Raw genomic sequence first — 23,169 nt, 5'->3', positions numbered from 1 at the left:
TTCAGAGGAATGCACAGCCTCCCATTCTGTACCCAACGTTCCTTGGCCTTCACCCAGGGCACGCACCAATAAATGCTTAAGCCACCATCCCCAGGCAGGATGAAAAAGGTAAGACATACTTCTGAGTGGCTGAGAGTACTATAGACGCCTCACGGCCTTCCTTTGCCCCGTACCATACACTGAACTGGTGGCACTATTTCAGGGGATGGGCTGGGAGCAAGGAGAAAAGTCCCTCTCAGTACCGATTTAATTCCTCTCTCTTTATCTCTCTCTCTCTGAACACACCTAACCTATAAGCTCTCATACAATGACTCTATAAATATTTTCTGAGTAGACCCAGGTCATAACCCTCTGCCTTAACTGACCCATAACCAACCTGAGTTCCCCTGTGCGCCTGCCATGAACAATTACCCTACACCCCGGTGCCTGTTTGCAATGCTAGGCAAATGACGCACATGGGGTGGCGGTAGGCGGTGGGGAGGGGAGGTGCATTTTCTTACCCTCAGCACGGGTTCACCTGCAAGGAGTGTCTCTTTCATCTCGCCCCCCGCTTTGGGGAAAGGTTCTCAGTGTTCTGACTACCACAGTGCATGGAGATCTAGGTGGGCTCCTGGGTGTGAGCTGGGCTGCAGAACACAGTCTGTGCCACTCACCACCTCCAGGGTGGGTTGAACTTGGAGTATGGAAAGCCCACAGAGGGGGTGGGGGGTGGATAATCCAGAGTTCTAGCTTCCTGGTTTATAGCTTCCAGCCAATGCTGCTGCAGCACTGGCCTGTGTACTGTGCGAGATCCAGAGAAACACCTGTTCTACTGGAAACAGACTTTCCAAATGCGTTTCCAACCATCACCATTGTTTCATGTTCAGTAAGCTCGACTTTCCTCTCCTTTTTGTTTTTACTTTTATTTTATTTATTTATTCATGAGAGACACAGAGAGAGGTAGAGACATTAGCAGAAGGAGAGGCACACTCCATAAGGGGAGCCCGATGCGGGACTCCATCCTGGACCCTGGGATCACGACCTGAGCTGAAGGCTCAACCATTGAGCCACCCAGGTGTCCCTTTCCTCTTCTTTTTAAAGCTTTTGATTTTGTCTTTATACTTTAGCCAGCAGGCTGCATGAGACCTTCTTTTTTTTTTTTTTTTTTAAATTTTTTTTATTTATGATAGTCACAGAGAGAGAGAGGGGGGGGGGAGAGAGAGAGAGAGAGGCAGAGACACAGGCAGAGGGAGAAGCAGGCTCCATGCACCGGGAGCCCGACGTGGGATTCGATCCTGGGTCTCCAGGATCACGCCCTGGGCCAAAGGCAGGCGCTAAACCGCTGCGCCACCCAGGGATCCCTGCATGAGACCTTCTATGCAGATAAAGTTGTTAAAAGATACTTTTTGGTCAAAGGTAAGGTTGCGACTGTCATATGGATATGAAACTTGAATATGTGTTAAAGGTTTTATTCTACTCATGAGAGAACTGGGCAGATGTAATCATTGATTCAAAAGAGAAAGTGAAGAGGCACAGATTAATATAGAGTAAAATCGGCTAACAATGAATTGCACGCAGGGGCAAAACTGGTTTTTCCAGTGAGGACAGACAGGACAGGCTCTGCTGGCTATCAACTCAGTTACAATTTACAGAATTGTAAAATAGTTCAAAGACCATGGAAGGTTAGAATCAGCTAAGCTGGAGGCATGTCTCCTAGACATGCACCCTTTTCCACTGACACACAACAGTGTGTTTCTAGAGTGAGTATATCTTGGGGTACCTGGGTGGCTCAGTCTGTGAAGTGTCTGCCTTTGGCTTAGGTCATGATCCCCAGGTCCTGGGATCGAGCCCTGCAGCAGGTTCCCTTTCCCTTTGCCCTCCCCTTGCTTGTGCCCCACCCCTCTCTTTCTGTGTCACATAAATAAAATCTTTTAAAAAAATTATAGAGTGAGTGTACCTTGGAATCATTTCAGGATTGCAATTGTTGAAAACTGCCAGCCGTTGGATCCCCTCCACTGGAAGAGACTCTGGGTGATTTAGGGGAATACTGGATTAAATGGAAAGAGGTCAGCTTGTTAGGGATGGTGGGTAGCAGCATTCAATACCCTGTTATAGGTCCTGCCTTCTCTACTTTCTGTACCAGGCCCACCCCTAACTTTTTTAAAAACAGCCTGATTGAGATATAATTTATATTATACTGTTTAGTTCATCCATTTAAGTGTACAATTCAATGGATTTGAGCCTATTTACAGAATGGTGCAACCATCACAATCATCTAATTTTATTTTTTAGTTTTATTTTTTAATTTTTAAAAAATATTGTATTTATTTATTCATGAGAGACACACACAGAAAGAGAGAGAGAGAGAGAGAGGCAGAGACACAGACAGAGGGAGAAGCAGGCTCCATGCAGGGAGCCCAATGTGGGACTCGATCCTGGGACTCCAGGATCACACCCTGAGCTGAAGGCAGATGCTTAACTGCTGAGCCACCCAGGCATCCCCTTTTTAAAAATTTTTAAAAATATTTTATTTTATTTTTATTTTTAAAAATACACCCAATGTGGGGCTCGAACTCACAACCCCAAGATCAAGTCACACACTCCACTGATTGAGCCAGTCAGGCCCCCCTTAGTGATCTGATTTTATTCTATTTTAAAAAATATTTTATTTATTTATTCATGAGACACAGAGAGAGACAGGGAGAGGAAGAGACATAAGCAGAGGGAGAAGCAAGCTCCCTGCAGGGAGCCCGATGTGGGACTTGATCCTGGGACCCCAGAATCACAACCTGGGCCAAAGGCAGACGCTCAACCGCTGAGCCCCCAGGTGTCCCAGTGATCTGATTTTAAAACATTTTCATTACAGTCAAAACAAACAAACAAAAAAACTTATTCCATTAAAGGGGAGCAAAATATACCACCCCAAAATATGCCTCTTTGGCACATTGATTATTATTATTTTTTAAGATTTTCATTTGTTCATGAGAGACACAGAGAGAAAGAGAGAAAGAGAGAGAGGCAGAGACACAGGCAGAGGGAGAAGCAGGCTCCATGCAGGGAGCCCGACATGGGACTCGATCCGGAGTCTCCAGGATCACGCCTTGGGTTGAAGGCGGCGCTAAACCGCTGAGCCCCCCGGGCTGGCCCCATTGATTATTTTAAGCTGGTTATTTTTAAGAAACTGCAAGCGCTAGAGAAAGAAGCTCTGAAGACCAAGTATAAGTTTCCCTTTTGTAAGACACATTCCCGTTATAAGGGAAATCTCCATTTGCAGGGGTGTCTCCCTCCCTGTACCAGGAAGAGGAGGATACTGAATGCTCTAGATACTCTTGTCAAGGAAGATGGCATGGACTTAAATCTGCAGGACAATCTCATCCTTGTTCTGGTGCTTTTCCTGATCACCTCCCACAACGGAGCACAGCAATGCCCTTCCTCTTTAGCTAGCGTAGGGCCAGGGATCCCAAGACAGGCTACTTGGGCATGAAGACTATTCTGAATTAAAAACAATAAAAAATGGAGACCTATGTGGCTCCACCAGTTGCATGTCCAACTCTTGATGTCAGCTCAAGTCTTGATCTCAGCGTTGTGAGTTCAAGCCCTGCCTTGAGCTCCATGGTCAACATGTAGCCTACTTGAAAAAAAAAAAAAAAAAAGGCAAAAAAACAAAACAAAAAACAAACAAAAGGCAATCAGATTCAGGAAAAGCTTTTTACTCTCCTCCTTCCAACTGCCTAAAAAGAACTTAGGCAGAGGACCTGCTCCAGGAACAGAGCTGTCACCGTGGATAACCTCTTTTGGATATGAATAGGGAGGCACGAAGGAAGCTAGCAGGGCCTGCTGGAGCCAAGTCCTCTCTGTCCCATTGTTTCCCAGCAGCCCAGCAAACTTTTCCTGGTTTTCATCTTCCTGTGAAGTGTATTCCTTCCCTTTTGGAGTCCCAGGCCCTTACTGCCTCCATCCTTAGTTCAGGATGACATAGAGACCTCGATGCACCTGACTGTTTTTGGAATTTCTATGTCTGTGTGGGTTCCCTGCACAGATGCTATTAAATCGGATTTTCTTCTGTGAATCTGTCTGACGTCATCTTGATTCTTAGGCCAGCTAGAAAGAACTTGACAGTATTTAAAGTGATGGTTTTGGCCATTTAGGGGAGCTACTGTTTTCCTGGGTCTTTCCTATGTATACAGGAGGGAGGCATGTTATTTAACCTCTCTCCTCCTGTTAATCTGTCTCTTGTCAATTTAATTATTAAACCAGCCAAAGAACCTAGAAGGGTAGAATAATAAACTTGCCACCCCTGCAGCCTCTGACTTGTCACTTGTTGCTTTGCAACCAGATCATGCTCACAGCCAGTGTGATTTTATTTTTAAGTCTGAATTCTTGGGTCCGAGTGGCTTATTGTTCAGCCAGTGTCTAGTCAGATGTGTTTCAGTCCCTTGAGCCAGTCAGGCTCCTGCCCTTCGCTGAAGGATCTTTGTGGTGTGGAAAATTCTCTCCTGCTCTGACTGCTCCTGCGTGGGCATGCATGCTTTCTGGACCCCCAGGAATGAGTGGGATCCCGTGACTCTTCTTAGCTGTCTCTTTCCCCAGTTTTCTCTTCCGGCTCATCTGCTATTTTGCTTGTCTCTACTAGGATCATGGAACTACCATCCCTTTTAATTGTTTACCCAAAATGTGCTTATCTCTGAAGAACCCAGGAACCCTTCATGGCACCAGGACACTGTTGCCTTTGACTTTGAAAATTTAGGGCAAAGGATGTGAAAAAGCCTTTGTCTGGGGCCTGAGCAATGAATGTTAAGTCGTAAAAGCATATGTTGACAGTTTGGGGTCATGATGTCCCAACATTGAGCACCAGCTTCAAGTGACATAAGGGTACCCTGCTCTTTGACAAGTCTGTGCTTGTATGTATATGACATGAGGGCTTCTAAAATGTGGGGTCCAGGCCAGGGGCTCCTCTTGTCTGAGTCTTAACATGACATTATTCTACACTCCTTTGCATCCTTCCCTTCCCTTCCCTTTTCTTTCTTCTTCCTTTCTTCCTTTCTTCCTTCCTTCCTTCCTTCCTTCCTTCCTTCCTTCCTTCCTTCCTTCCTTCCTTCCTTTCTTCCTCTCTTCCTATCTTTCTCTCTTTCTTTCTTTCCTTTTCTTTTCTTTCTTTCTCAGCTAGAATGCCCTGGTTCACAAAGCTATAGTATTTGCCTTTATAACAGGCTCAACTGCCATATTCATTTCTTAGAAGTTTCTCACAGAGACAGAAAGGCAAAAATAATGTCATTTGGTTAAAAAAAATAGATTTTTAATTCATGAGTCTTTGTTGTCTGATGAGGGAGTCGATGATTAAGGGTGCCCTAGGCAAGCGAATATTATGCTAGATAGCCTCTCTTCCATACAGAATGTCCTATCTCTCGGGTGGTCATGGTCAGAGGTGTGCTTGTCTTGGAACACTGAATCCGGATCGGGCAGCCTGTGAAGAGCCCTCTGGGCTGCGTCGGTGTTTGTGGAGGCGGCTAGAAAGGCCAGGCGGACCCTGATGGACTTCCTTGACGACATCGCTTCAATCTCTGGATGCAACAACAGTATTTCCTGTTCTCTTAAGACTCTAATATCAGAGAAGAATCCTACCTCATTTTCTAAGATCGTAGCCTACCCTTCTCAGCACATGGGAAAGCATCTACCCTTCCCATGTCCTCTCCTTGTGGAGAAATTCAGCCAGTGGAAAGGTGGTTGTATCACCGTAGACCAGTGTCATGGTGACAAGTGCTATCGAAAAGAAACATGACACGAGATAAAAGTTTTTCCTGGTGAATTTGTTCATTTCACACTTATTGATAGATGACTGTATTCTGGGCTCCTGGGTGACTGCATGATGGAAGACATACAGGGTCACTGCAGGCTCGGGGCGGAGGGGGGTTGCTGACCAGCAGGAGTACAGAAAGGTTCCCCGGGCAGTGCACCCAACACGGCCAGTGAGGCGCACAGAATAATGCTGGCTGTGGACGCATAAAAGGCAGCAGCAAGAAGGCTGAGGACACGGTTTAAGAGGAAAACTCTACCCTGCCCAGATCCAGCCCTGAGGGCCATCAGCACCTAGACAGGAAGAGCTGAGAATGAATGGCCAAATCGTCCTGGAAGCCACCTGCAGCGGTAATCATTGCTGTGTAGAAGGCAACTTGGTGGAGAGGTTTTCTGGGTCAGCAGGAGATTGAGTTTTGATGATACTTCCCCAACACCAGGCCCTATCGGTGCTGCAGACACACAGATGGAGTCCTGGCCTCACGGAGGCTACCTGCCAGGGCAGAGACGGATGAGAATCAATTAAACAGACAGTGATCGGTTCTGGGAAGGGAAATGAGGGGCTTGAGAGCCATGGTCAGGGCCAGGCTGTCTGGGGAGTGAGCCGGTGAAGGAAGGAGGCAAGCCACTGGACAGGTGTGGGCAGACACCAGGCTGACCCACAGGAACAGGAGCACAGGGCCAGGGTCAGGAGATGTTTGGCACTTTTTCAGACAAAGACAAAAGCCTGTGTGGCTGGAGCTGAGCCAACGGAGGACATAGGGTGGAGGGGCAGCGATGTTGGAAAAACAAAATGAAAATCAAATCTCCAGGGGCGCCTGGGTAGTTCAGTGGTTGAGTGTCTGCCTTTGGCTCAGGTCATGATCCTGGGGTCCTAGGATGGAGTCCTGCATCGGGCTCCCTGCAGGGAGCCTGCTTCTCCCTCTGCCTGTGTCTCTGCCTCTCTCATGAATTAAAAACAAAACCCCACAAATCTCCCGACCTCAAGCCCTCTCCACAAAGGTGGATAAGAAAGAAAACACTTAAGCTGTGGAATAACCTTAAGTCAGAATTCAGTGGGCCTCGTAGGCCATCTACTAAGAGATCACAAAGACAGAAAGAAACCTTGCCTTTTGATCCAGCCAAGCGGGTACAGGTCCTTACAAACAGGTTCACAAGATAAATTATGGCTAGTCCTCTAGTAAGAGGGCCAGACAGCACATTTGTCACACGGAGTTCCTCCTGACTTCCCTTGGTGGTTGGGGGGAACCTTGTGAGTTCGCTAAGTGGCTTTAAACAAAGCAAAATAAATGAGGCTCCTGGCCTCCTGCAGAAACTGGGCGACGACGGGGGTGCCACACGTCTCAAAGAGATGCTTCCAGGGAGTCTTTGAGAAAGACATTCCTGGGTCTGGCAAGAGGTTCTTTAGCTTTAAAGAGACTCACACACACACACACACACACACACACACACACAAGAGACACACACACTTCAAATGGACAGAGGAAGAACTTACAAGTTTTCTAAAGCAACTGCTCTAAGAAAAGGGGAGGAGGAGAGAAATCGCTACCCTTATTCTCACCAGGGGAATTAAGCATCTTATCTTTCTGCTTGTATCTGCCCTTCCCCGGGAAAAGCAGAGCATGTGGGCCTTGCAAGCCTCGGAGAGGAGTTTCCGTCTATTCTGAGCTTGATGGGAAGGCCGAGGAGGAGGCCGGGGAGGAGCTGGACAGCGTCCTGAAGGCTCAGTCTGGATGCTGAATAGAGAGACCTGGGCCCCAGGGTTGGCCTGTTGTCTCTAAGCACGGAGGGGACTTTGGAAGCCCCAGAAGGTTGAGAGTGGCACTGATTTCCTCTGATGGCTTGTGCCAAGTAGCCAAGCAGGTCTGCTGACCACAGCACTCGAGGCATTTAGCAGAGGTGTTTCTTTGTGTTGTTCTGAAGGAGGCCTGAATTCCTGTATAACGGGCGTCATTATGGAATATACCCGTTGTCCTTCCACTTCTCTGGTCTTTTCTCTAGGACAGTGTCTCTTGGATGTTTCAAATTTCTCCCTACAAGGTGGAAGTAAAGTAGAGCTTTGGGAAACAAATTCCGGGGAGCTGTTTAGGAGGAGAGTAAAGAAATGCTAAGGAAGGCAATGGCATAGCGAAGTCACCTAAGGTGCAAGTAACAGTCTGCGACGTAGGGCAAGGCTGTGAAGGTGCCCAGCTCCTGAGAAAGCAAGCCAAGAGAGAGGGCATTACCCAAATCAGACCAAAACAAGAGTTTTTTTCAGGTTTTCCACCTGGATCCTTTCCCATCATCCCTTATGTAACTGCCTGTCAGTAGAGTTTTACATCTAAGCACACAGGTCTCTGAAAAGAAGCAAAGTGATTACATCGTTTCTATTATGCCTGTGGCATAGAATCATGAATAGAATCGCACATTGACTCACTGTGCAAGTTGCCTGTCTGCCTTGCAGGCTGGGAGCTGATTTTTACCTGTCGAGATCCACGTCCTCATCTGACTTCTTGCGCCACCTGGGTTTCTCGTTGCTCTTACTGCTTCTTGGCTATTTGTTGTTGGGGGTGGTGGTTGGTTTGTCTGCTTTGGAACACTCACCCTATTTCTGGACAGCTGGCTGTTCAGAAACAAGAAGCTAATTGGATCTGTTCTCTACATCTGCTGGAAAATTTGTTTTGTTTTTATATTTTTGCAAGGTCTTGGCTGGCACAGAAAATGTGTGTTTAATTTCATGTGGTACCCGGATGCTTTGCCATGGAGACCTTTGTCACCTAATTGCACAGCTGCCACCAATAAAGGCAACAGTTTGCTGAATCAGAGAATGAGAAGGATGTTGGGTAACTTTGGGAATGCAAGGCCTTTAATCCTGGGGCATTCCTCTCCCTTCTCGGGGCTGGACAGCTGTTTTTCAACAGCTCTCTGCCATAACTGGGCGTTGGTGAGTTCCACGCAAGCAGGATCCTCCTGGCAGCAACGTGGAATGTGTTTCATGCCTTCCCTGTCTCTCTTGATATGCCCAGCCTCTATTTAGCTGTAAAACCTTGAGCAATCACACATTAATAGTTATAATAACAGTTCACAAAGGCACAAACAGTTCTAAGCAATTGAGAATATTATCTTATTCCTCATAACAATCCAATAAAGTTGGCAGTTACAATCCCCATTTTACAGATAAAGTGAAGCACTCAGTAACTTGCCCGAGGTCCCTCAGCTCGGAAGCAGCCAGGATCAAGGCACCTGCCCCACTATGCAGTGTGGCCCAGGGCCTTGTTAAGCCTTGGGGTCATCATCTGTTCCATGAGCTAGTTGGCTAGATGTTCTCGAAGCTCCCAACAAGCCCTGCAAGTGCCGGTGACATTCAGTGGCTCACCAGTTTAAGCGCAGAAGGGGAATGTTCCATATCAGCTCTGTTCATTCCCCAGAACGTACCCCAGCAGACAAGTTCAGAAACCACTGCAGGCAGGAGAAACCAAATAGGGCTCATCCTCATGGACGCGTTGTTCATGGAGCTCTGCTGTGTCTGACGGTCAGTGTCTCGCCCTATGTCATCATCCACATACTAGATGAAACTCTTGCGTCAGATAGAGCCTCCAAAGCGTCCAGAAACAATTGGTTCTTGGGTTGTTTTCTTGTTTTTTTGTTTTGTTTTTTGTTTTTTTTAGGATTTTATTTTATTCCACTCATGAGAGACACGCAGAGAGAGGCAGAGACACAGGCAGAGGGAGAAGCAGGCTCCATGCGGGGAGCCCCATTCAGGACTCGATCCCAGGACCAACGCGTTTGCATGTGCTTCTCCTGGTGCAATTGCTATTGCGTAGTTGGCATTTAGTAAATGTGTGGCAAATGAGCTGAATCAAAACAAAACAAAACAAATAGAAGATAACATATGTAGTGTAAGCCCCGGCAGGCTTTTTTTCCCTCTCTCTTTTTTGTAATCCAAGTGCTTTATTTAAGCTCTATTTGCCAAGGCATCCACTTCAAAGAGGCATCCACTTCTAAGGAAGCTATCTCAAATAACACATTGCCAGCGACACCCCTTGATAAAGAGCCAGCTGTCTCCCCTGCGCTGAGGATGGCGATCGATTCCAATAACTGACCATTTGGGCTGCTTGCCTGTTCTCTTCCCACACTTTAAATTCCTGCTGTTATGTTTTAAATACTAATAAGGCCTAAGCCCCCCAAGCCCCAGGTCCCCACTCTCCACTCTAATCAAAGAAGAACCCCAGGACGGCTCGCACCCATGCTCTCTCTCCCTGCGACCTCGCTGTGTGCCACCAGGTGTGTGGTATAATTTCCAGGTACTGTTAACTCATCAACCTCTATTTTTCAAAATTTCCTGAAGGTTGTTCCTAAAGGGCACCTTGTAATCATAGTAAGAACCACCAGGGCCCGTCTACTTGTAACACTGGTTTGGAAGGGGGAGATGTCTGAGGGAAGCTCACCTGGCTTGGGACTGGCACAAAACAATATAAGACACTTGTTTTCCCGCTCAGATGTCAGGAGTAGGTGTGATCAAAGAAGTCCTCAGCCTTGTCCAGGAAAAGTGCTTGGGAAGAGATTGAACTAAAGATCTCTGGGCCTGTTCTGATGTTGCACGTCCAAAACTTCCTGCAAAATGGGAATTTCACATTAGTTATGTAGGGGCCTAGGGCAGGCTGCCCCAAGGTGGACCACTTTGGCATAAAGACTAATTTTTTGGGATCCCTGGGTGGCGCAGCGGTTTGGCGCCTGCCTTTGGCCCAGGGTGCAATCCTGGAGACCCGGGATCGAATCCCACGTGGGGCTCCCGGTGCATGGAGCCTGCTTCTCCCTCTGCCTGTGTCTCTGCCTCTCTCTCTCTCTCTCTCTGTGACTATCATAAATAAATACAATTAAAAAAAAAGATTAATTTTTTAGGGCAGCCCGGGTGGCTCAGCAGTTTAGCCGTCTTCAGCCCAGGGTGTGACCCTGGAGTCCAGGGATCGAGTCCCACATCAGGCTCCCTGCATGGAACCTGTTTCTCTCTCTCTCTTTCTCTCTCTCTCTCTCTCTCTCTCATGAATAAATAAATAAAAATCTTTAAAAAGATTAATTTTTAAAAATATTTTATTTATTTATTCATGAGACACAGAAAGAGAGAGAGAGAGAGAGGCAGAGACACAGGCAGAGGGAGAAGCAGGCTCCCTGCAGGGAGCCCCATGCAGATCTCGATCCCAGGACCCCGGGATCATGACCTGTCAGAGCCAAAGGCAGAGGCTCAAGCCCTGAGACACCCAGGTGCCCCTCCTGAGTTTCTATAAGAAGACGGCCAGAGGTCAGAGAAAGGGTGGAACCCATGGGCTGTCCAGGTGGCCTCCAGGCCAAATAGTGGGCTCTAGCAATGAGGACGTGGGCTGCTGTGGGGTCAGAGAAGACTAAGCTGTCCCTTCTGAGGGCGCCTCAGTGATGGAGGGGACGGGGAACCCTGCCATCTATGCGGAGACCGCTCTATGCCACCACCAGTAGTAGTAGATAGAACTAAGCCAAGCCTGGGGGGCGCGGTGCACACAGCCAGCTCAATGAAAATATCTCTCCCCCTCCCTCCCACCCCAACTATTTCCACTTCTGCTTCTTGTTCTCCACACCAGGGGAGGAGCTTGGAGGCCAAGCATTGCCAAAACAAAAAGAGGAGCCGCCCCCACTGTGGGTCTTCTCATCCTCCCAGCAGCCCAGTGTGGACCCAGTATGGACTGGGGAGAGGCGACCAAGCTCTGAGCCAGATAAGCGAGTGGAGCTTGCAGCAGAGCCGGCCTGAGTTCCAGCCTCGGTGCCTGGGCCTTCTCTGGGCCTGCTGAGGCACAGAGAGGGAGCTGCCTCCGGAAGCCTGAGCTGCAGGTGCAGATGAGAGAATTGCTTCCCATTGCTTCCCCGGCCAGCTGAGACTCCATGAAACCGCACTTAGATGGTTGTCAGGACCAGAGTCTCCCCATCCTCTGGTGATCTTCCCTCTGATACTAGCAATTCTGTCTTGAGGCCCTTTTCTCAGCCTAGAACGCTTCCTGCTACCCTTTCATTTGGAAAACTGAGAAACCAAATGTGCAGGTTCCCTAGAACCCGGAGGGGAGGCCTTTTACTCCAGACATCCTGATCTCCGTGACCCTGGGGACAGCAGCTTCTGAGGAATCCAAGACAAGGGTTTGCATAGCACTTAAGGAGTTTGCTCTCTTAGGGAATTCACAGGAACAAGAGGGAGGATTGCGGATAGTAAAGTAGTTATTCTCTGTGAGTCATGAGCCTCCTGACCATAGAGGGAAGGACCGTGCCAAGGACAACTGCTTCCGGGGATAAGCAGACAGGCTGCAGGCTGCATGACCAGGACAAAGCAGGTCCTCAGTGACATTGTGTGTTTATTGTTTGATTATAACCAGAGTTCAGTTTTGCTCAGCTCCCTTTTGTTCATCCAGTAGTCGGACACTTCCTTGACGGCCTCCTGGTGCCCAGGCTTCTGTGTTTGCATTTCTAATGACTACAGTAAGTCAATAATGTTAGATAATAAAAATCAAGTGAGTCTTCCAAACCAGAAGATAAGAAAGGATGTCATAAAAAATGAGTAGGTAAACAATTCAGGAATTACACCCAAAGCCACTCCAATGGACGAGGGCCACATGTCCTCCTGATTCTCTGAGTCAGAAAAACTGGTTCATGAAAGCCAGCCTGAAACCACTATCCCCCCAGATTTGGGGTCCCCGGTCGGGGGTGGGGGGACGGCTGGACAGCCAGCCTTGGGCCCAGGGTGCTGCCCACCTGCCTGCCCGCCCACAGCCCCAGCTGCGATCTGACCTCCACCACCAGCTGTCACTGGGGTTCAGTCCTTATCTCTAAATCCCATTTTCCATTGAAAGAAACCAATGAGGCTCCAGACCAGGAAATGTATAGATGGATTTGGAACATCTTGTTATGGCAAAAAGCAAGGAAGCTATCAAAGATGAATCACAGAATCTCCTAAAGAACTGGCCTGTACTCTTCAGAATGTCAAGTGCTACCACCAACAAAGACACTGGGGAGCCATTCCAGCTCAGGGGAGGCAAGAGAACCAAATGCAATGCTTAATCCTGGGTTGGATCCTGGAATAGGATTTTTTTTTTTTTTTTAATAAAACACTTTGTTGGGACAACTGGCAAAGTATGAATAAGTCATAAACAATAGACCTGTATCTGCTGATTTTCTGATATTGATCATTGTTCATGGCCATGCAAGGATACATCCTTGTTCTTAGGGAACAGACACTCTGGTGTTTGGGGGAAGAGGAGCATCGTGTGGCAATTCACTCTCACATGGTTAAAACATTTTGAAAGAGGAAACGATTGGGTAAATGTGATCATGTGCTAGCAATTGGGAAACCTGGAGGAACGGTCTGTGAGAGCTGTTTGCACAAGTCTGGTAACTATCCCGTACATCTAACATGATTTTTTTAAAAAAATTATTTATTCATAAGAGACACGGAGAGAAAGAGAGAGAGAGATAGGCAGAGACACAGGCAGAGGGAGAAGCAGGCTCCATGCAGGGAGCTCAACGTGGGACTCGATCCTGGGACGCTGAGCCACCTGGGCTGCCCAATCTAACATGATTAAAAAAAAAAAAAAAAAAAAAAAAAAAAAAAAAACAAGGAAAAATCAAGGTCTCAGGAGTCAACATGAAAGATTCCCTTTCCTATCCAAACTGTGTTTTAAGGAAACCCTAAAACCAATAACGGGAAGTTCTTTATAGACCTCAAGTTAGTAAGTGCTGGCAGAACAGGAGAACTGGCAACCCGACATTTTAGTGCTCATCCATGAGCTTTAAAACCCTGAGGTGGGAGTGAAGGGGGCCTGAGCCAGCAGATGACAGAGCCTGAAACCCTGGTTTCTCTATCAAATCAATGCCATAAAAATAAGTACATAAATAAAATTGCAATGTGTGGCACTTGTTTCCATTCTGATTTGAACAAACCAGGTAATCAGAGATTAGATAATATTAAGGAATTATTAACTTTATTAAGGGTGACAATGGCACATAAAGATGGTTTTTTCATAGTTTTTATTAAAGATGCATATTAATGTATTTATGCAAGAAACGACACAGTGTCTGCGCTTGTCTTTAGAAGGCTGGCCAGGGGTGAGGGGTGGAGATGAAATAAGATTGGCAAAGGGTGGGTGGGTAATCGTTGAAGCTGAGTGAGGGGCACATAGGGTTTTATTTCCTGATTTCCTCTACGTTTGTGCATATTTGAAATTTTCCGTATAAAAATCTTTAAATCAATTATGCCCAAAGACTGCAATTTAGATTCCATTACTTCAGATGACTATCCCTTTTCTCCGACCAGTCAAGGCTTTAGGAAACACAGTTCAGAGTCTCTCTCTGGTCCTCGCCTGGTGGTCTGGTGTCTATTTTGATCCTGCTGGTGAGTGGCCTGCACTTCCCTGCTGATTGGAAAGAAATCTAATTTGACTGGACTTCAAATCCAGATTGCAGTCATATAAAATTAATTTGAAGCCATTCAACTCATGATGTCATCTACCTGTCTCTCCTTCAATTCACATCCCTGGTCTCACTTGATCATGTGCCTGAATTTTCTACAAAGAAACTAGTTAAACACAAAAGTAGAATGAAAAACTCAATTGTTTAAAGAAAATTATTATTATTTTTAAAAGATTCATTCATTCATTCATTCATTCATTCATTCATGAGAGATACACAGAGAGGTATAGACATAGGCAGGGGGAGAGGCAGGCTCCCCGTGGGGCCATGAAGTGGGACCACTGAGCCACCCACGCATCCCTAAAGAAAATTATATAATTTTTATAATACACAGACTAACTTTGCCACCTGTGCCCCCATTGAGTAGTGAGGTTGACATGCCTGTGGCATCCTTATCTAAGTAATTCACCAACGAAAACTCTGGAAAAGTGAAAATGGTGAAGTCTCAATTCAAAGTTGGGACTGAGGTTCATAAGTTGTTCTTAAGAAGTAGACCCTCAGGATATTCTTCTCTTAAGCTACACAGTTTGCTCCTCCCTAGACTATATAATCTTTTGCTATCCACTTTTTCAGAAACCAAGATGAAACAAAAAAAAGCAGAAGAAATCTTGAACAACGTTAGAAGCAGATTAACTTCTTGCTAACAAGTATGATACAAAGAACATGTGAAAAATCACATGCACCCGGACAGAAGCTTTAAGTGTTATACTCAAGTCTCAAGTAATCGTTTGGACATAAGTAGAAGCATTTAAATTCTACTCATGTTTGCACAGTGAAACTGGATTCTTCAATTTTGATCATCTTTTTGCCATAGAATGGATTTTTACTATTTGCCTGTAGCAGGATGGGTTTTTCTTCTTCTCACTATCCTTTCTCCCCACTCCCCCTCCTGAGTGGGAATCTTTGATAAGGGAAGAAAGACAGATCATAAGAGACAGACAAAAAGCCACAGGAAGATGCATTTGTTCTAGACATGTTTTGCCCTGGGGAACCAGGCAGGTGTAGAGCCCAGCTAGGCCTCCCCCAAACTGCACCCTGTGAAACCTGGTAAGAGCGTAGTGCATTGCTGTGGTGCTCCTCAGATTCCCTTTCAGGACTGGGCCATTCCCCCCCACAGCTGCTGTGGGTTTAGCTGCTAAATCATTTTCTGGACATTTCCTCCCACCAAAGGGACTACCTTACCAAAGGTTACAGCTACTTCCCCAGGAGCAACTTGTATTCAGTGACTGGTCCAAGAGGAATTTCAAAGAGCTGGTTCTTTCTCCTGCACTCCGGACCACTCTGAAGGCCAGTCCAGCTTTGGAACTTCCTATGGGATGGGCTGAGGCCTCCCTGCAACGATGTGGAAGCTCAGCTTCTCTTCCTGCCAGTTTCTGCTTCCTTTGCTTCTTCTTTAAGCAGTGGTGTTCCTAAGTGCTCCCAATAAACCTGCTGCATAATAGGAGTTGTTTCCTGTTTGTTTGTTTGTTTTTGTATAATAGCTATCTTAATGAGAATAAGGTGGTAACACCCAGCATTTTAAAAAGTCCCTATATGAGTCACCTGGATGGCTTAGACAGTTAAGCATCTTCCTTCAGCTCAGGTCAGGATTTCAGGATCCTGGGATCAAGATCCGGATCAAGGCAGGGATCAAGGCCTGCATCTGAGCTCCCTGCTCAGTAGGGAGTCTGCTTCTCCCTCTGCCTTTCCCCTCCACTCATGCTCTCTCTGGCTCTGTTCTTTCTCAAATAAATACATAAAATCTTAATTTTTAAAAGGATTTTCTTTACTTATTCATGAGAGACACACAGAGAGAGGCAAAGACATAGGCAGAGGGGGAAGCAGGCTCCCTGTGCCTAGAACTCTGGGATCATGACCTGAGCCAAAGGCAGATGCTCAACCACTGAGCCATCCCAGTGCCCCAATACATAAAATCTTTTTATGTATCTCTTAAAAATTTTTTTAAATTAAAATGTTCCTATTTTGTCATTTTTTGCTTCAGCTACATATTATTGGGGAAGAAAACTTTTCCTTTACCCTTTATAGGTTCTTCTGGTTGGTCTAGGATGAAATTGACATGACACAGGTTAATAGGAGAAAATTAGAGGAGAAAATAAAGCAAGACGAAATCAGAGAGGGAGACAAACTATAAAAGACTCTTTTTTTAAAGATTTTATTTATTTATTCATCAGAGATACACAGAGAGAGGCAGAGACACAGCCAGAGGGAGAAGCAGGCTCCATGCAGGGAGCCCGATGTGGGACTCAATCCCGGGACTCCAGGATCACGCCCTGGGCTGAAGACAGGTGCCAAACTGCTGAGCCACCCAGGGATCCCCATAAAAGACTCTTAAGTGTAGGAAACAAACTGAGGGTCGCTGGAGGGGAGGGAGGTGGGGGGATGGGATAACTGAGTGGTGAACATGATTTAATGAGCACTGGTATTATAAAAGACTAATGAATCACTGAACTCTACTTCTGAAACCAATAATACATTATATATTAATTAATTAAATTTAAGTAAGTTTTTTTTTTTAAAGGAGGAAATCAAATTTAATTTCATATGTATGAGAATCCCACATACATGAGAGTTTCAAAGACAGAAGCATAAAATGAGGTACACGTGCAATCCTGAGCTATGGAATGGGATGAAAGCCTGGGCTTCAAGGAGGATGGGGAGGATGATTCACAGGAAATAAGAAGAGCAGGTAATTGGTAATTACATACTTGCCCTGCCATATAGATGGGTCACTCAGATCAAACTTATTTTTGTAAAAACTCTCATGCTGAGATAGATCTCTGGTTTAAATTCTTCTAGGTAGTAAAGATACGATCAAAGGTTTCTTGGGATGCCTAGGTGGCTCAGTCAGGCTCAGGTCATGATCTCAGGGTCCTGGGATCAAATCTCACATCCAGCTCTCTGCTCCATGGGGGAGCCCTCTTCCCCCTCTCTCTGCCTGCCGCACTGCCTACTTGTGCTCTCTCAGTCAAATAAATAAATAAAATCTTTTTTTAAAAAAAAAGTTTCTCGGGATCCCTGGGTGGCGCAGCGGTTTGGCGCCTGCCTGTGGCCCAGGGCGCGATCCTGGAGACCCGGGATCGAATCCCACGTCGGGCTCCCGGTGCATGGAGCCTGCTTCTCCCTCTGCCTGTGTCTCTGCCTCTCTCTCTCTCTCTCTCTGTGACTATCGTAAATAAAAAATAAATAAAAATTAAAAAAAAATAAATAAAAAAAGTTTCTCTTGAGTTTGCAGGTCTTGATTGACTGCCTTTAGCTCAAAATATTCCACATGCCAAAGTGGAACACTTTGGGGAGACTCTTCTGAGCCGCTTCCATGTATTTTATAGGTACAAACCTTACAGTTTAAGTAGAAATTCTCTTTGTTCACCTTCCTAATTCCAATCCTCTCCCTTCCTCTGAGAAGCACTACCTTATCAAGAATGGGGTTATGTCCAGCCCCTGTTTATGTACCTTTAGTATCCGGGTGTGTGTCTCAGTTTGTGCTCCCCAGAAAGCAGAGCCTGAGGAGAGACTTGGGTGCAGGCGGTTTATTTGGGAAGTGTCCCTAGGAAGCAGGCATGAGGAAATAGAATGAGACACTGACACAGGGCAAGAGAAAGAGCTGGTGAAAGAGTGCTGTTGGCTGGTTGCTCTGTAGGCAACCTTGTAGGGCAGGCTGCAAGGATAGCAGACCAGGGCAGTTACCTAAGACTTCCATTTACCTTGCATTTCCAAGTTGCCCTGAGGGCTGAGCCCAAAGAGAAAAGAGAACGTGGAAGGTGCTTGAAGAGGTGTCTGAAGACAACAGAGGTCCTGGGGCAGCCAGCCAGGAGGTCTTGGCCCAAGAGTTAGGCTAACTGTAAAGTTTGGGTACCGGAAGCATCACTGTGCCCCAGGCCCAGTTCAGGTCCTCTAGCCCTTGTGGGACTTGAGCTCCCAATTTCCTTTTAGCATATTCCCCTTCCTCTTAAATTTGCCAGAGCTAGTTTCTATTACCAGCATGAACTCTGACCCATACAGTGTGTAAGTGAAAAACAGTAATTCCAGCATTTATAGAAATGATTTCCTCTGTTTGACCCCATCTTTAGTGTCTGATATCTATATTGGTGTGCTCACTGCCCCCGTGAGAGTCCTCCTCCACATTTACCTTAAGGGCTGCAGGGTTGCCAGGGCCATTGCAGGGGGAGTCAGAAGCACTAGGTGGCTCTATTGTATATCTTTTTGGGCTGCTCCAAAAGACTGTAGGGTATAGAGGAGGTTCTCAAATGGGTCACCTGGTTGGCTCCAGAGGGGTCCATGCTCCAGTGACCATGCCAGGTTGTGCGGCACCGCTGGACAGAGCAGTTCTCTGCAGTACAGTACCCTGCACTGTGTGGTTCTTTCTTCATCCCAGCCACCCAAGGCTTCTCAGGGCAGAGGCAGTTCAGCTACAGGCACCCAGCTCTGCAGCCAGTGGGAGGAGATTTCAATGTCTGTCTCCTATGGTTCATTCACCTGCACTAGTTGAGCTCATCACTTAGCCTCTCTATGCCTCAATTTTCTTTTTCTGTTAAAGGCAAATCATAATCATGGTGCATTATGCATGCATTGATGTGCCGCCCAGACTCCCCAGCAGGAAGGGAGGATCCCCCCCCCCCCCCCCCCCCCCCCCCCCCCCCCCCCCCCCCCCCCCCCCCCCCCCCCCCCCCCCGTCAGCCCCTGTGTGGGAGCACTTCACTGGAGACAGCAGGCCCCTTCTTGTTGCAACCAGCATCCAAGGACTGATGGACATAGCAGCATTAGGGCCTGGTCATGACACTCCATGAGGTCAGCTCTGAATGGCCATCCAGTCTTCAAAATTCCTTCCAGGGTCGGCTTGGGCTCTCTTCCTCTGGCAGGTGTTGAGGCAAGAGCACTCCCTCCTGAACTTCTGGTACAGGGATCACAGGGATCTCCCCTTCAGAGTCCTGGGGACCCAGCCTACCACATACCACTTTCTCATTAGGACAAAACTGCACAGAACTTAACATTCTCATCACAGAGCCAGGCACAAGCATACAATAAACATTAGTTTATTAGTGCTAATTCATATACCATCCAATTCATCTATTGAAAGCAAACAATTCAACGGCTTTTAGTTTATTCACAGAGTTGTGCAAACATGACCACAGTGAATTTTATAATGTTTTCATCACTGCTCCAAAATACCCTGTGCCCATTAGTGGTGACTGCTCTTTCTTTCTACCCCACCCTCAGCTCTAGGGAACCACTAATCTACTTTCTGTGTCTATAAATTTGCCTATTCAGGACATTTCATATAAATTGAATGATAGCAACATGTGGTCTTTTGCGTCTGGATTTTTCACTTAGCATAATATTTTCTTTTTTTAGCATATTTTCAAGGTTTAGCCATGCTATAGCATGTGACTGCTTTGTTCCTTTTTATGGCTGAATAATATGCATTATATGGATTGACCACATTTTGTTTATCCATTCACCAGGTGATGGACATTTGGATTGTTTTCACCTTTTAGCTGTTACGAATAATGCTGCTATGAACGTTCCTGTGAAAGTTTTTCTGTGGACATAGTTTTTTTTCCCCAGCTTTATTGAGATATAATTGACATACAACATTGTGGAAGTTTATGCATAATGCATTGATGTAATACACATATACTGCAGAATGATTTCTACCCTGGTGTGAGCTAACACTTCCATCACCTCTCATAATTACCATTTGGGGTTTGTTTGTTTGTTTTTTTTTGGTGAGTGTGGACATACATTTTGATTTCACTTGGGTTTATACCTAGGAGTAAAATTACTGAGTTCTTTAGTCCAAGCCGACTTCCTGCTGAGGGTGGAGTCCCCATGCCGGGCTTCATCTCCAGACCCTGAGATCATGACCTGGGCGGAAACCAAGAGTCACAAGCTTAACTGACTGAGCCACCCAGGTGCTGCATCTTTAATATTTTTTAGGTCCTGTTTCCTTCTTCCATAAAAGAATTTTACTGTGTCCTTCATAGATTTGTTGTGAAGACTTCACACAGCACCGTGCACTTAGCATATGCTCCAAAAAGTAGTGAACTTTCCTCTCACCCCGCCTTGAAAGTAGAAAGCAACTCAAGCTTGGCTAGCATTACATCACCTAGCACAGTGCTTTGCATGAAGATGGGCTCAATAAACGTCTGAAAGTATAAATGTGCCAATTCACACTACTCAATATTCTGATTGGAATCTTAAGAGCTTCGCCTTCTTGCTGCCATTACTTTAGGCGCACTTTTTCTTCTGAGAACAATTTCCTTAATTTTATTCCCCTTGCCAGCTGCCTCCTGTCCCGAAAATTAACTGGCAGTGTCACTGAAGCTGATTACGAGATAAGCAAAGACACCACCCAACAGAGCTTGACGTGAATCCGAGAACCCTTTGAAGGAGCTAAAGGACTGACAGCCTGTCAATACAACCTGTCTCCTTTTGGAGAGCTCAGCAAAAAGTAATTAAAGTCATTACAGAAGTGAGAAAGATGAGATTTGCAAAAAAAAAAAAAAAAAAAAAAAACAAACCCTGAGTGCAGGCTTGACAGCTTAGTAACCCCTAACGACCCGCCTGGTCGGAGGCATGGCCCTCTCTCATATGTAGAGGACCAGGCCTCGGGCAGGCCCCAAGGTTCCAGGCTGGGGTGTGTGTGTGTGTGTTGGGGGGCTGCTAGGGTGTGGAACTCAATCAAGTGTGAGTCCTCCTTGATTGCACTTACTCAGCGGTGCTTTAGGAAATCCGGCTGAGCTGCCTGGGGCATAACGAAGGGGAAGCACAGGTGGGGAAGGTGGGGAAGGCGTCTCATTTCACCTTGCACCACCTTGAAGGTCAGCGTGACACCAAGGGCACCCTCGGGGGGGGGAACACGGGCGCGGGCAGCCGTGCAATCGGAGGGCTCAGCTGGATTTCGCCTTGGGCCCGGGTGTAACCGGGAATGTGAAGAACAAGGTGTGTACGTGTGGGACTCAGCTGCAGGACTGGAGGGCGGGCCCGGGAGTGCTGGAGACGGTCGGTGGGCTCCTGGGGGCAGCGGCCCTACGCGGGGGTCGAGCCGGGTGCACTCCTCCGGGGCTGCGCGGGGCTCCTGGCCCTGGACAGTGCAGCTCGCCAGGCGCGAGCTCCGGGGTGCAGACCCCGACATCCCGACGCGAGCTGCGGGCGGCCTGCGGGGGCGGGGGCGGGGCGGGGGTACCCGGCAGCCCCCGCGGCGAGGTGTGGGCGGGGCGATCCCGTCCGCCCTTGTCATTGGACAAATGCGCTTGTCAATCACTGGGGAAGCGCGACCGGACATCCGGGGCTTCCCGCGTCGGGACGGGGCGGGCGCCAAGGAGCCGGGAGGCCGCGCGGTCGGGTGTTGCCTGCGCCGCGCGTCGCAGTGGGCGGCCGTCGGGCCTCGGGGGCGAGGAGCCTCGGAGTCTGTCAAAGGGGAGCTTGTTAACGCGAGAAGGGGATGAGGCCGCGAGCTCCCTGGCCGCGGCCTGCCTTCCGGAAGTCCCACTCCGTGGGCAGGGGAGCGTCCTTCCCTCAGTGCCCGCGCGCGTTAGCGGCCCTCATGGTACCAAGGCCGTTTTCTTCCGCCCAGGGCCGCTCTGGGGTTCGGCGTGCAGGGTGGGGTGTTCCCTCGTGGTCGTGTGTCCTGCCCTTGCCATCGACCCCGGGGGCTCCAGGAAGCTTCTAGGAATGGGTTCTGAATCTGCAGGCACGTTTATGTCCCAGGGCGCTTGGATCGACCTGCGCCGGAGCATACTGGTATCTGATGGGACACCCGGGCGTCAGTTTAAAAAAAAAAAAAGAATTTTATTGATTTATTCATGAGAGACACGGAGAGAGGCAGAGACACAGGCGGAGGGAGAAGCAGGCTCCACGCAGGGAGCCCGACGTGGGACTCGATCCCGGGACCCCGGGGTCACGCTCTGGGCCGAAGGCAGGCGCCCAACCTGCTGAGCCACCCAGGCGTCCCCGCGCGTCAATTTGAAGCGGGTTCTGAGAGGACTCTTTGGATCACAGATGGACTCGAGGGTGCCCCGGGGAGGCAGATGTGGTGACGGGTGGTATAAACACAAGTGGGCGCCTATCTGGAGATGGCATCAGAGCAGCCCACAGCCCCAGCCAGCAGGAGATGCTTCCCGGAAGCATCAGAGGCCCAACGTCGAGCCTGGGCAACAACCGCTGCCTGGGAGGTGTGCAGGGTGGTGTTTGCAGCATGCTTCAGGGGCTCCCAAGTCCCCACCAGGTGACACAGTGGTCCTGGCGTCTGCCCGTAACCATGCCCCCCATCCCTTCCTCACAGACTCCCGATGGGGCCCAGTTCTCTGCTCCTGTGTTCAGGGGACACTGCCTGAATCCCAGCCAGCCATGGCTGGCCTTGCTGAAGATCCGTTGAGGCGTGAACACATGGCATGTTCTGGCCAACTGGGACCTGAAGGGAGGTGGGGGAGGGGGGCTGCAGGTGCACCTGTTCCCTAACTCCTAGAGACACAGGCCAGAGCCAGTTTGTTTTCCTGCATCTGGATGTGACCCCCGGATTCCTGCAGCCATCTTGCAAGCACGAGGAGAGCCAGTGGGCCACAAAAGGCCACAACGGGAGGAAGACCGAGCCCCGGGAACTGCAAGCTGGGGCCTGTTCTGCCTTTGGACTCCTCCGTGACCCAGCTCCCCTCCGGCTTAAGTTGGAATGTGCCATTGGAACATCTTAGCTGATCCAAGGTTACAACAGTTCCTTGAGTTTACCTCCCATAGCCATGAGAATTTTGACTCGAGTACCCACAAGTCCTTCCTGTTTGGTATAATCAGAGAAGAAGGATCCAGGCAGGAGAAGAAGAAGGCCGATAAAATGGCAGCAGGGCGATGCGATGGGCAGAGCGGCCCTGGGGGAGGCGGCCCTGCCCGCAGCCCACATTCAGAGGGAGGAGAGATGAAATGATGTAGAAGGGCCCCCGGGGGGGG

At 48.0% G+C, this 23,169-nt stretch overlaps 1 long non-coding RNA gene across 3 annotated transcripts; it reads right to left on the bottom strand.

Moving 5' to 3' along the window:
* Positions 1-5,250: 5,250 nt before the first annotated feature.
* LOC111097288 lies at positions 5,251-15,648 on the bottom strand. Of its 3 annotated transcripts, XR_005364181.1 has the most exons (5): positions 15,415-15,648; positions 10,200-10,365; positions 8,235-9,605; positions 7,334-7,805; positions 5,251-6,265 (listed from the first exon to the last, which is right to left on the bottom strand). It is a non-coding gene; the product is annotated as an uncharacterized LOC111097288 (long non-coding RNA). The 3 variants fall into 3 exon arrangements; XR_005364180.1 differs by lacking the exon at positions 7,334-7,805; XR_005364182.1 differs by lacking the exon at positions 7,334-7,805 and having other exon boundaries at positions 9,128-9,605.
* Between the last annotated feature and the right edge of the window lie 7,521 nt (positions 15,649-23,169).

The sequence above is a fragment of the Canis lupus genome, chromosome 9, assembly GCF_011100685.1.
Source record: "Canis lupus familiaris isolate Mischka breed German Shepherd chromosome 9, alternate assembly UU_Cfam_GSD_1.0, whole genome shotgun sequence".
NCBI classification, from domain to species: Eukaryota; Metazoa; Chordata; class Mammalia; order Carnivora; family Canidae; genus Canis; species Canis lupus.
The sequence above is the reverse complement of the archived record's forward strand: the minus strand, read 5'-3'. Positions and strand labels throughout refer to the sequence as shown.